The sequence below is a fragment of the Palaemon carinicauda genome, chromosome 3 (genome assembly GCF_036898095.1).
Source record: "Palaemon carinicauda isolate YSFRI2023 chromosome 3, ASM3689809v2, whole genome shotgun sequence".
NCBI lineage: Eukaryota > Metazoa > Arthropoda > Malacostraca > Decapoda > Palaemonidae > Palaemon > Palaemon carinicauda.
The window spans coordinates 164,812,140-164,824,639 of NC_090727.1; positions in this window are offsets into that span (position 1 = coordinate 164,812,140).

Sequence of the window (12,500 nt, forward strand, 5' to 3'; positions counted from 1 at the left end):
TAAATTAATAGAAAAAAAAATTCAATGAAAAATAGGAATAATAGCATATCTTACTAAATCCTGGGAATATACAGTAATGCAATTTGCCTTTGCAATCCAAGCAATTTCCACATTCTGGTTGGGTTATTATTATTATTATTATTATTATTATTATTATTATTATTATTATTAAATGCTAAGCTACAACCCAAGTTGGAAAAGCAGGACGCTATAAGCCCAGGGGCCCCAACAAGGAAAATAGCCCAGTGAGGGAAGGAAACAAGGAAAAATAAAATATTTTAAGAATAGTAACAACGTGAAAATAGATATTTCCTATATAAACAATAAAAACTTCAACAAAACAAGAGGAAGAAAAAGCAGATAGAACAGTGTGCCCGAGTGTAACCCCAAGCAAGAGAAATCTAACCCAATATAGTGGAAGACCATGGTACAGAGGCTATAACACTATCCAAGACAAGAAAACAATGGTTTGATTTTGGAGTGTCCTTCTCCTAGAAAAGCTGCTTACCATAGCTAAAGAGTCTCTTTTACCCTTACCAAGAGGAAAGTAGCAACTGAACAATTAAATTGCCGTAGTTAACCCCTTGGGTAAAAAAGAATTGTTTGGTAATCTCAGTGTTGTCAGGTTTACGAGGACAGAGGAAAATTTGTAAAGAATAGTCCAGAATATTCGATGTCTGTGTAGGCAAAGGGAGAGAACCGTAACCAGAGAGAAGGATACAATGTAGTACTGTGTGGCTAGTCAAAGGACCCCCTAACTCTAGCGGTAGTATCTCAACGAGTATCTGTACCATGTCATTGTACTACTGGGTAAAGATTAATTATACTTAAAGTTAAAGTTTTAATAGTTTATATAGGAGATACATATTTTAATAATGTTGCTCTTCTTAAAATATTTTATTTTTCTTTGTTTCCTTTCCTCACTTAGCTATTTTCCCTGTTGGAGCCACTGGGCTTATAGCATCCTGCTTTTACAACTAGGGTTGTAGCTTAGCATGTAATAATAATAATAATAATAATAATAATAATAATAATAATAACAACAACTTTATGGGGAATATCAATTTTAATTTTGCATATACATAATTGTAAACTCATTTCTAGATTGTCGTAAGACCCTTAATTTTCAATGCTCCGTAGCAAAGGCCTCAATTTCGACTGGAAATGAAAAACGGTTCATTAATCTAAGGCGAGACATTAATTATGACTAGAAATGAATCGATACGTACAAGCTATGAGTGATGGATCCAACCCGTGTTAATCTTTATTCATTCGCAGCCTCTTTTAGTCCGGAGTGATTAATGGTAATAACCGGATCATTAACAAATGAGAAAAAAAAAAGGATTACACATACATTGTCCCCTGTTCTGACGCTTACTTTACATTTAAAGTGTTTTAAATGGCGCTCATGAATGGCAGAGGAAAGGTACAGTGATATTGCCCTATGAAGCTGGACAATGCCTTAGAGCAGGACAACTCACTGTATACATAGGTCCGGAAATTTTTATTACATGAAATCATGAAAATAAAACAACCAATTTGAGAACAGGGTAGTAAACCATGATTTTTATTAATTTCATATTCACTGTTTGTTTTATTTATACAAATTTTCAAAATGTGGAAATAAAAGTATTAAATTTTATACCTAAAGTATAGCAAGACTTAAATGGTTTTCTCTATAAAAATAACTGAAATTGAGAGTTCTAAAATGAAATACTGTTCCATATTATAGTATTTTAATGATAGAAAATTACCTCTTTTAAAACATAACAGGATATGAACATTCCCTCTCAGAAAATAAAATTAATTTTCAAATAAAAAAAAAATGAAAACACCACAACGAGAATTTAGTGAGAGAAATTGCACTTTTTGCTAGTTCCCGAAATTTTGGTGCTAATGGAGTAATAGCGAGTCGAAGACATTGGTGGAGGTGTTAATTGGTCATACAGGAGCGAAACTTGTTCTTCACTAGGTTCATAGTTGAGAAAGCAGATTCGCAGCAGTAAGTGGAGCCAAACATCGTGAGAATTTGCACTGTTAAATCTGTGAAGAGTAGGAAAATTAGCCGGGGATCCTTCTTTTGACCAAAAAGGTTTCTGGTGTACGATCACAGAATACTTGTTTCAGTGCTACATATTCAAGTCAATAAGTTTCAGTTGGATTTTAGCAGCATCTACCCATTTCCAGGTGAGATTTGCTTCGACTGAAAATTCTGTGATATCTGTCACTAGAAATGGGTTTTGAGAATGAACAGCAGCAACTGTTTTCCAAGAACAAAATCATCAAAGTGAACCTTAAAATTGTTGATCAGCTTCTCAATATATTGGACATATTTGGTGTCTGTTTCATCTTTTCGTTCCTCCCAAAGTCTTGGAAAATGGAAAAGTTGGTTCTGAATATCGTCCTTGAAAAGTTAATTTTTTTTCTGGAAAGCTCGAGTTGCTGACATCAAGTTGGAGATAGTGTGTTTTTCCCCTTGCAGTTTGACATTGAGATCATTCAAATGTGACATTATGTCTGCCAAGAATCCATCACCAGGACCCTCGTGTTACTTAAATAAATTCTTTTCCTGGGGCCTGGGGTCCAACTACAACACTCAGAAGGTCCGGATTCGGACCGCGGGTCGCCAGTTGAGTAGCCCTGCCTTAGAGACTTAGCATATTACATATGATCAGCGCCCAAGCCCCCTCTCCACCCACGCTAGGACCAAGGAGGGCCTGGCAGTAGCTGCTGATGACTCGCCATATAGACTTGTTGGCTCCGCCAAATCTCCCATCTTTAGCTTACAAGGGCGGTGAGGTTGCAGCGACCAAAGGAACTAACGAGTTTGAGTGGGAATATGAACCCCAGTCTGGCATTCGCGAGGCTAGGACGCTACCTCGAGGCCACCACAACCCATTTTCTGTATATGATGTAGAACAAGTGTCTGGCTATATACAGTAACTATGTAAATACTGTATACATGTATTTCTTTTCGGTCAATCTCAGTGGCATTACCTTATTTATAAGGCAATGCCACTCTGTCTTTCCCAATTCCTTGGGAAAGCGAAGTCAGTAGTCATACCCTGGTTAGAGGGGTTGTAGTTAGGAAAGGGGGTAAAAAGTGGTTACTATTATCTTTATTAAGACCTAGTTAAAGAATGCACTGTATTTCTCGAATACTTTGGCCCTGTACAATAATTATCTTGAAATCCAGTGCTTTTGACAAGATTACCTTCTCTCTCTCTCTCTCTCTCTCTCTCTCTCACTCTCTCTCTCTCTCTCTCTCACTCTCTCTCTCTCTCTCTCTCTCTCTCTCTCTCTCTCTCTCTCTCTCTCTCTCTCTCTCTTTTTTTTTTTCTTTTTTTTTCTTAGAAAAAGACTAATATTCTAATCAATTCGTACAGGGAAAAATGTGGGGACGTAATTTTAAATGATTACGTAAATCCTGGAACACAAGGCATATTTTTCCGTCATACATACACAGACATGAGGTGTGGGTAATTCCGTTTTTCCGGGAAGTGAAAAAAGTGTATAAAAAATTCAATTGTTTTTATCTAAGTTACACAACATGTAGGAAAGTTTCCCTTTCCATGTATCCTGAAACTTAATTAAATAACAGATTTTTTGTTAGTGTAACAAACAATAAATAAGCTCCATGTGCCGACTGGGGTTTTAATTGAGCCATGGCCTATCACACCCTTCGCACCTATTTACTACACAGCTACTGAAGTCTCAAGCTGTTATGGCATGGCATTACTGAAAATGCCAAGGATTGGGTCCACACCTATACTTCACGTCAAACTTCGAAACTGCGTCGGGAAATGGTTTCGGGTGTAGGTACTTTTCATCCACTTCAGCGTTGTTTTTCCCACATTCACGTTGATGTGGTTGGCCCCTTATCCATGTCACAAGGGTACTGTTACATTTTAACAGATACCGCTCGCTGTCCTGAAGCCATCCCCATGCAAGAGGCAGCATCTGCCTCATGAACTACTTCTTTAATTTAAGGATGGATAACAGATTCTGTATCGAGGAACATATTACTTCCTACATGGGTACAACTTTCACCTCATCTTTGGCGGATGTTCGAAATATGACTTTGGACACTTTGGATACTTTCGTGCCTCGGTTGCTATGGTCACGGGCGTAGAAGGTAACGGACTCTTGATAAAAAGTAATTATGCGCGAAATGCTGTTGAGAAAAAGTGAAATGGATATTGAGAAAATAAGAAATTTATTAATTACTTGTCATGTGGGACAGATTGCAGAACAGTGACTTTCAACACTCCTTCAAAGCTAAATATTTTTTATTTTAAAGACGGAAAGAACTTTAAAGATATACACTATAAAAGATAGCTCTTTTATTCTAGTTAATTGCAAGAATGCAGTAGACAATTGTATATTGCTTACATATTTAAAGATAAACAGTAAGTACCGATATTAGTTTTTCATTTGAATTTCGTCTAGTAAATTGATCCTATGTGTTACATAATGCAATTACATATAGTTAATAATTAATTAGTTTACTCAGATATAAATGCAATAGCTGAACGTATAAATACACTTTATCAGAAGAGATAAACTGTTTGAATATGGAAGAAACACCGAATTATTACCTTCCTATGTCGCTTGAAACGCGGAAATATTTTGTCCAAATGTTTTAGTCTTAATTAAACGATTGTTTTTATTGGCTGAAACTCCATTAACTCATTAACAAATGGGGAGGAAAATAAAGCGAAATATACATTTGGGCCGTTGCAGCTATTGCAAATGAACATGGGTGAAATTAATCATGATTCTAATTTGCAAAATACAATGAATTCCCACATATCGCCAGACTCATTCTGGACCCCCCCCCCAAAAAAAAAAAAAAATAACAGCTGGAATTACTTTTGTGTAAAACTGAACACTTCCATAATAATGGCCTCGATTTTTTTTTTCTTCCCTGCGCTATCCAAACACACTTCATAACCATGACGATAAATGTTTTTTCGCATTCAATGCTATTTTCTGGGTCGGTGGATGTATCACAGTTATTATTTCGGGTATAAAAAGGGATTTTGTTGTATTACTCCTTTTGACGAATGTTAGTACAGTCTGCTCGAAATACTATAATTATTTTATCTCGAAATAGAATTTGTTTCGGGTCCAAAGTGCAATAGCTTGTATTCCATTATTTTTTTTAATAACAAGCTTTTATGTGAATACTCATGTGCATATATATATATATACATATATATATATATATATATATATATATATATATATATATATATATATATATATGCTGGGTATATGTAAATATATATGCAATTTAAATGTATATATATATATATATGTGTATATATATATAACCTATATGCTGGGTATATGTAAATATATATGTAATATATATATATATATATATATATATATGTGTATATATATATAACCTATATGCTGGGTATATGTAAATATATATGTAATATATATATATATATATATATATATATATATATATATATATATATATATGTATATAATTTATATTACTACTACCACCACCACTACTACTACTACTACTACTACTACTACTACTACTACTAGCTAAGCTAAACCTTAGTTGTAAAAACAGCATGCTACAAGCCCAAGGCCTCCAACAAGGAAAATAGCCTAGTAAGGAGAGAATTATGGAAATAGATAGAACAGCGGCCTTGAGTGTAACTTAACAAGACAGTGGTACAGAGGCTATGGCACTTTCCAAGACTAGAGAATAATGGTTTGATTTTGTAGTATTCTTCTCCTAGAAGGGCTGCTTACCATAGCTAAAGAGTCTCTTCTACCCTTATCAAGTGGAAAGTAGCCAATGAACAATTGCAATGCATTAGTTAACCCCTTGAGCGAAGATGAATATATGTTATCTTTGTTGTCAGGTGTATGAGCAAGAACGAGGATGTATAAAGTATAGGCAGACGATTCATTTTATGTTTAGGTCAAGCAAAAATGATCCAAAACCAGAGAGGGATCCAATTCACTTTTATCTTGCCAGTCTAAGGACCAATAACACACTAGTAGTTTTTTCAGCGGTTGGCTGGTGCCTTGGCCAACCTTATATATATATATATATATATATATATATATACATATATATATATATATATATATATATATATATATATGTATATATATAGATATATATATATATATACATATATATATATATATATATATATATATATATCTATATATATATCTATATATATATCTATATATATATAGATATATATATATATATAGATATATATATATATATATATATATATATATATATATATATATATAATATGTGTGTAATTATGTATGTGTTTGCTTGGGTATATATTTATCATTAGCCTTGAGGTATCATAAGAACAATGAAGTTTATCCATCATTTAAATCATCTCAAAATTGCAGTTCCCTTTGATAAGATTGCCCTTTGGTATGAGTGTAATAATACTACCACCGTAAGGCCTGCATGTCATCGAAATTAAAAGTACATCTGCTGCCATGCAGTCGCTTTTTAGCAAAAGGTTAGGCCCTCTGCTAACAACTGTAGAAACTGCTGTTTTGCAGTGGACTATTAAGTCAAAGGTTAGGCACACTGGCAACAACTGCTGTTTTGCAGTGGACAATCAAGTGAAAGGTTAGGTCCACTGCCAAAAAACTATAGAAACTACTGTTTTGCAGTGGACTATCAAGTCAAAGGCTAGTCCCACGGCCAAAAACTATAGAAACCACTGTTTTGCAGTGGACTATCAAGTCAAAGGTTAAGCCCACTGCCAACGACTGTGAAAACTGCTGTTTTCAGTGGACTATTAAGTCAGAGGTTCGGGCCACTGCCAAAAATTGTGTAAACTGCTGTTTTGCAGTGGACTATCAAGTCAAACGTTAGGCCCACTGCCTATAACTGCAAAAGTATAAACTATGCTTGATACGGAAACCGACCCCTTTATATAAGGATAATTTTGGGAAAGAAGTTCCTTTTGATAATGATAATTCGAAGTTTTCAATTGAGTTTACTTTGAAAATTTCTTTTATTTATATACATTTATAGTATGAATTAATTAATTTAACTTTTTACCCTTTGCGTAGTTTTTGTTTATTTTGCGTCTATTTTCTTTTGTCTAAAACTTTATTTGAGAAATTACGGGACGTTTTTATTTGTAATATACCTCAAATAAGATGTTGATATTCCCAATACCTTTGATTTTTTCATATCTAGATATTTGTTTATGTACCAAAAAACTGGAAAGTAATGTAAGTATTATGGATTGGCTTACATCTGGGAATGTATGTCCAGTTTTACAATTCATGGCTGTACCACTTAGGCCTATCTGTTTTGTTAGCTCTCAGGCTGCAGTCATTTGGTTGATAGTTTTATTTTTTTCAACTTTTGTTTTTACATACATCTACCTAAATTCTCTCGAGCCAAATCGTGAGTTTTCATTTTTCTCAAAAGTTCTGTGAAGCTGATTTTCTATAATGATAATAATTGTTGTCAATGAACATTCAGACGAGATCTGGTTGAGCCTGTAAAGGTGTATAGGAAGCAATTCATAATAACAAATTCCTTATGATTATATTATTTTTTATTTATATTGGGCTCTAAGCTTCAGTTTACCATAAATATTCTGAAACATAATGTTCCAAACTTTACGGATTTATTTCTGTCCTTAGATGTAAAAACTTGAAAGGTTTGTAAATAAAGAACAGTTATTCAAAGATATCTCTGATCAAATTTTAGATATTTTTGAAGCAAGTGTGTAGTTTAGATATGAATGATTATTATTATTATTATGATGATGATGATGATGATGATGATGATGATTATTATTACTATTATTATTTATTATTATTATTATTATTATTTGTTATCAATATTATTATTATTATTAGGGTAAATTAATAAAAAAAAGAATTGAATGAAAAATAGGAATAATAGCATATCTTAATAATTCCTGGGAATATACAGTAATGCAATGTGCCTTCGTGATCCAAGTAATTCCCACATTCTGGTCGACAGTTATTATTATTATTATTATTATTATTAGTATTAGTATTATTATTATTATTAAATGCTAAGCTCAACCCCAGTTGGAAAAGCAGGACACTATAAGCGCAGGGGCCCCAACAGGGAAAATAGCCCAGTGAGGAAAGGAAACAAGGAAAAATAAAATATTTTAAGAATAGTAACAACGTTAAAATAGATATTTCCTATATAAACAATAAAAACTTCAACAAAACAAGAGGAAGAGAAACTAGATAGAACAGAGTGCCCCGAGTGTACCCCCAAGCAAGAGAAATCTAACCCAATACAGTGAAAGACCATAGCACAGAGGCTATAACACTACCCAAGACTAGAGAACAATGGTTTGATTTTGGAGTGTCCTTCTCCTAGAAGAGCTGCTTACCATAGCTAAAGAGTCTCTTCTACCCTTACCACTGAACAATTACATTGCCGTAGTTAACCCCTTGGGTAAAGAAGAATTGTTTGGTAATCTCAGTGTTGTCCGGTGTACAAGGACAGCGGAGAATCTGTAAAGAATAGTCCAGACTATTTGGTGTCTGTGTAGGCAAAGGGAAAGAACCGTAACCAGAGAGGATCCAATGTAGTACTGTGTGGCTAGTCAAAGGACCCCCTAACACTCTAGCGGTAGTATCTCAACGTGTATCCGTACCATGTCATTGTACTTCGGGGTAAAGATTAAGTATACTTGATTAAAGCTAAAGTTTTGATAGTTTATATAGGATGGACTTATTTTAATATTGTTGCTCTTCTTAAAATATTTTATTTTTCTTTGTTTCCTTTCCTTGCGGAGCTATTTTCCCTGTTGGAGCCCCTAGGCTTATAACAAACTGATTTTACAACTAGGGTTGTAGCATAGCATGTAATAATAATAATAATAATAATAATAATAATAATAATAATGATAATAATAATAATAATCATAATAATAATAATAATAATAATAATAATAATAATAATGATAGTAATAATAATAATAATAATAACTTTATTGGGAATGTCAATTTTAATTTTGCTGTAACATATTTCTAAACTCATTTCCAGATTGTCGTAGGACCCTTCATTTTCAATGCCCCGTAGCAAAGGTCTCAATTTCGACCGGAAATGAAAAACGGTTCATTAATCTAATGCGAGACATTAATTATGACTAGAAATGAATCGATACGTACAAGCTATGAGTGATGGATCCGACCCGTGTTAATCTTTATTCATTCGCAGCCTCTTTTAGTCCAGGGTGATTGATGGTAATAACCGGATCATTAAAAAAAAAAAAAAAAAAAAAAAAAAAAAAAAAAAAAAAAAAAAAAAAAAAAAACCTGTTCTGACGCTTACTTTACATTTAAAGGGTTTTAAATGTCGCTCTTGAATGGCAGAGGAAAGGTACAGTGATGTTGCCCTATCAAGCTGGATAATGCCTTAGAGACTGAGCATAGTACATATGATCAGCGCCCAAGCCCCTCTCCACCCAAGCTAGGACCAAGGAGGGCCAGGCAATAGCTGCTGATGACTCGCCAGATAGACTTGTTGGCTCCGCCAAATCTCCCATCTTTAGCTCACAAGGGCTGTGAGGTTGCAACGACCAAAGGGACTGACGAGTTTGAGCGGGACCCGAACCCCAGTCTGGCAATCACCAGGCTAGGACGCTACCTCACGGCCACCACAACCCATTTTCTGTATATGACATAGAACAAGTGTCTGGCTATATACAGTAACTATGTAAATACTGTATACATGTATTTCTTTTCGGTCAAGCTCAGTGGCGTTGAATTATTTATAACTACTCGGTCTTTCCCATTTCCTTGGGAAAGCGAAGTCAGTAGTCATACCCTGGTTAGAGGGACTGTAGTTAGGAAAGGGGGAGGGGTAAAAAGTGGTTGTCATTAGAAAGACTAATATCCCAATCAATTCGCACATGGAAAAATGTGGGAACGTAATTTTCAATGTTTACGTAAATCTTGGAACACAAGGCATATTTTTCCGTCATACATACACAGACGTGAGGTGTAGCTAATTCCGTTTTTCCGGGAAATAAAAAAAATTAAATTAAATTTTTTGATTTATCTTAGTTACACAAAATGTAGAAAAATTTCCCATTTATCACGAAACTTAATTACATAATATATTTTTTTTAGTGTAACAAGCAATAGATAAGAAAAAATCACAGAAGTTTTACTTATACATAAAAAATAAAAGAAAACTAAGTTTATTCAATTTAAACTTAACTAGCTTCCTTCCGGGATCTTGGAATTCCTCTTGAAGCCTCTGGCACCAAATCTCACTGGAATTTAGACAGACAAACAAATTAGGGTAATTTTTTTAGCAATAAAGATTACAATGATTTTTCTTTACACTCTAGTAAATCTCCATTTATCTGAATGCTTGGTAAACGATATTAAGAGTATGTATTGAGGTTGTGTGATGAGATGCCAAGATGTTTAGGCATTTGGGGAGGGGCCATGCCACATACCATTCGCGAAAAGCCAGGGTTGAATACATTATATATACACACAGTATATATATGTGTATAATACATATATATATATACATATATATACATATATACATACATATATATATATATACATACAATATGTATATTATATATACAATATATATATATATATATTTATATGTATATAATATATATATATATATATATATATATATATATATATATATATATATATATATATATATATATATATATATATATATATATATATATACGACAAGCTTTGAGTCTTATTTTTCACTATATAGGGCATTTTAAGCGTTTATGAACCCTCCCCAAACTTGCAAACCTTTCCTATACACTTAAAACACTTTCACACTCACCTATGAACACTTAGTTTTACACGGATTTTGCTATACTGTACATAGCCTATAAGTGCACTGTTGTAGGCTATACAGGCCGAAGGTATTTTCCATCATGCTTTTGATCAACCATATATTCTTTGTTTGTGATATTTCTTATGTTTTAATCTAGTTTTTCTCATATTTATATGGTATTTTTTATTTGGCAAGGAAGAATTTTTTTTTTTTTTTTTTTTTTTTTTTGTTAAATGAATTTTTTAATTTTATATTTTCGCCAAAGTTCGCCATATTTCGAGGACCGCCTGAAATTCTGGACCATGGGTCTCCAGAAAAACTCTACACAAGTGATTTCGCAAGTAGTGGTGGACTACTGTATATGAGTTAACATATCAATATTTGAACGTTCACATACGCAGGCCATAAACGCAACAGCGCCGACATAGGTAGGGTAGAAGTGGGACTGATTCACCTTTAGAAAGTGCACTAAAACCACTATAACACTGATCCTAAACATTATGATGAATGGGGAACAAGTATTACAATATTTGCAAAGAAGAATGATAAAAGTAATTCAAGTATAACGACCGATAACTAGGGTTGTTGCACCTCAGTACCTTTCCCAAGAACATATAATTGGGGTTGGGCCCACTCCAGCACTCTCAAAAACACACAATTGTGGCTCGATGTATCCCAGCACCTAACCCTAGACCACATGCAGAGGGTGGTTGTAACCCTATGGTACTTGGTACAACAAAAACACTTTGGACCTAAAACCAGAATCACATAACAAATTGAGAGCACCAAACTAACCCATGCACCACCTCCAACAGCAACCCTCAGATTAGGCATACCATGGAGGGCCTGGTTGCGACCTTTCTCGTGAAGGTGGCCATTACCCTGCGTTTGTGTTCCAGTATTAAAGGGGATAAGGATGTCCATATACTTTAAAGGAAAGTTAATATAAGAGCGTAATATTGCGTCTTGTATTACATCTCTCCAGAAATGCTTCAAATAAAGGACAAGAGTGGAAAATTGAAGAGGAGGTTCTTAACCATCAAATTTATTTTGGTAGGCTCTCCTATTGTTCAATGAAGATCTATTGTTCGATGGGATTTTTTCTTCATTCAAAAATCATATAATCAAATGTTTTTTATAGCAATGTTTTCGGAAGTCATTTCCTCAGCAATACTTCTATTTCTTTTACGACAATGTTTTCTGAGGCTGTTTCACTCTCATGCTAGGAAATTACTTGGCTAATGAAATTTCCGTTTCTCCATTTTTTTTTTTCTGAATCTAAATTCAGACGGCTTTTTTTAGGTAATGGTTCTATAAATACTTGAGCCCTACTTTTATAAAGCCATTTTTATATCTGTTAATGCTACGATCACAGTTATTAGAGTTCTTAATAGTGTTTTTAGGAGTGTATATATATATATATATTTTTTAGAATTTAATGTTTACATATATGTACACTATATACATTATATATATATATATATATATATATATATATATATATATATATATATATATATATATATACATATATACTATATATACATATATATACTATATATATACATATATATACTATATATATTATACATACTATATTATATTTATATATATATTATATATATATATATATATATATATATAT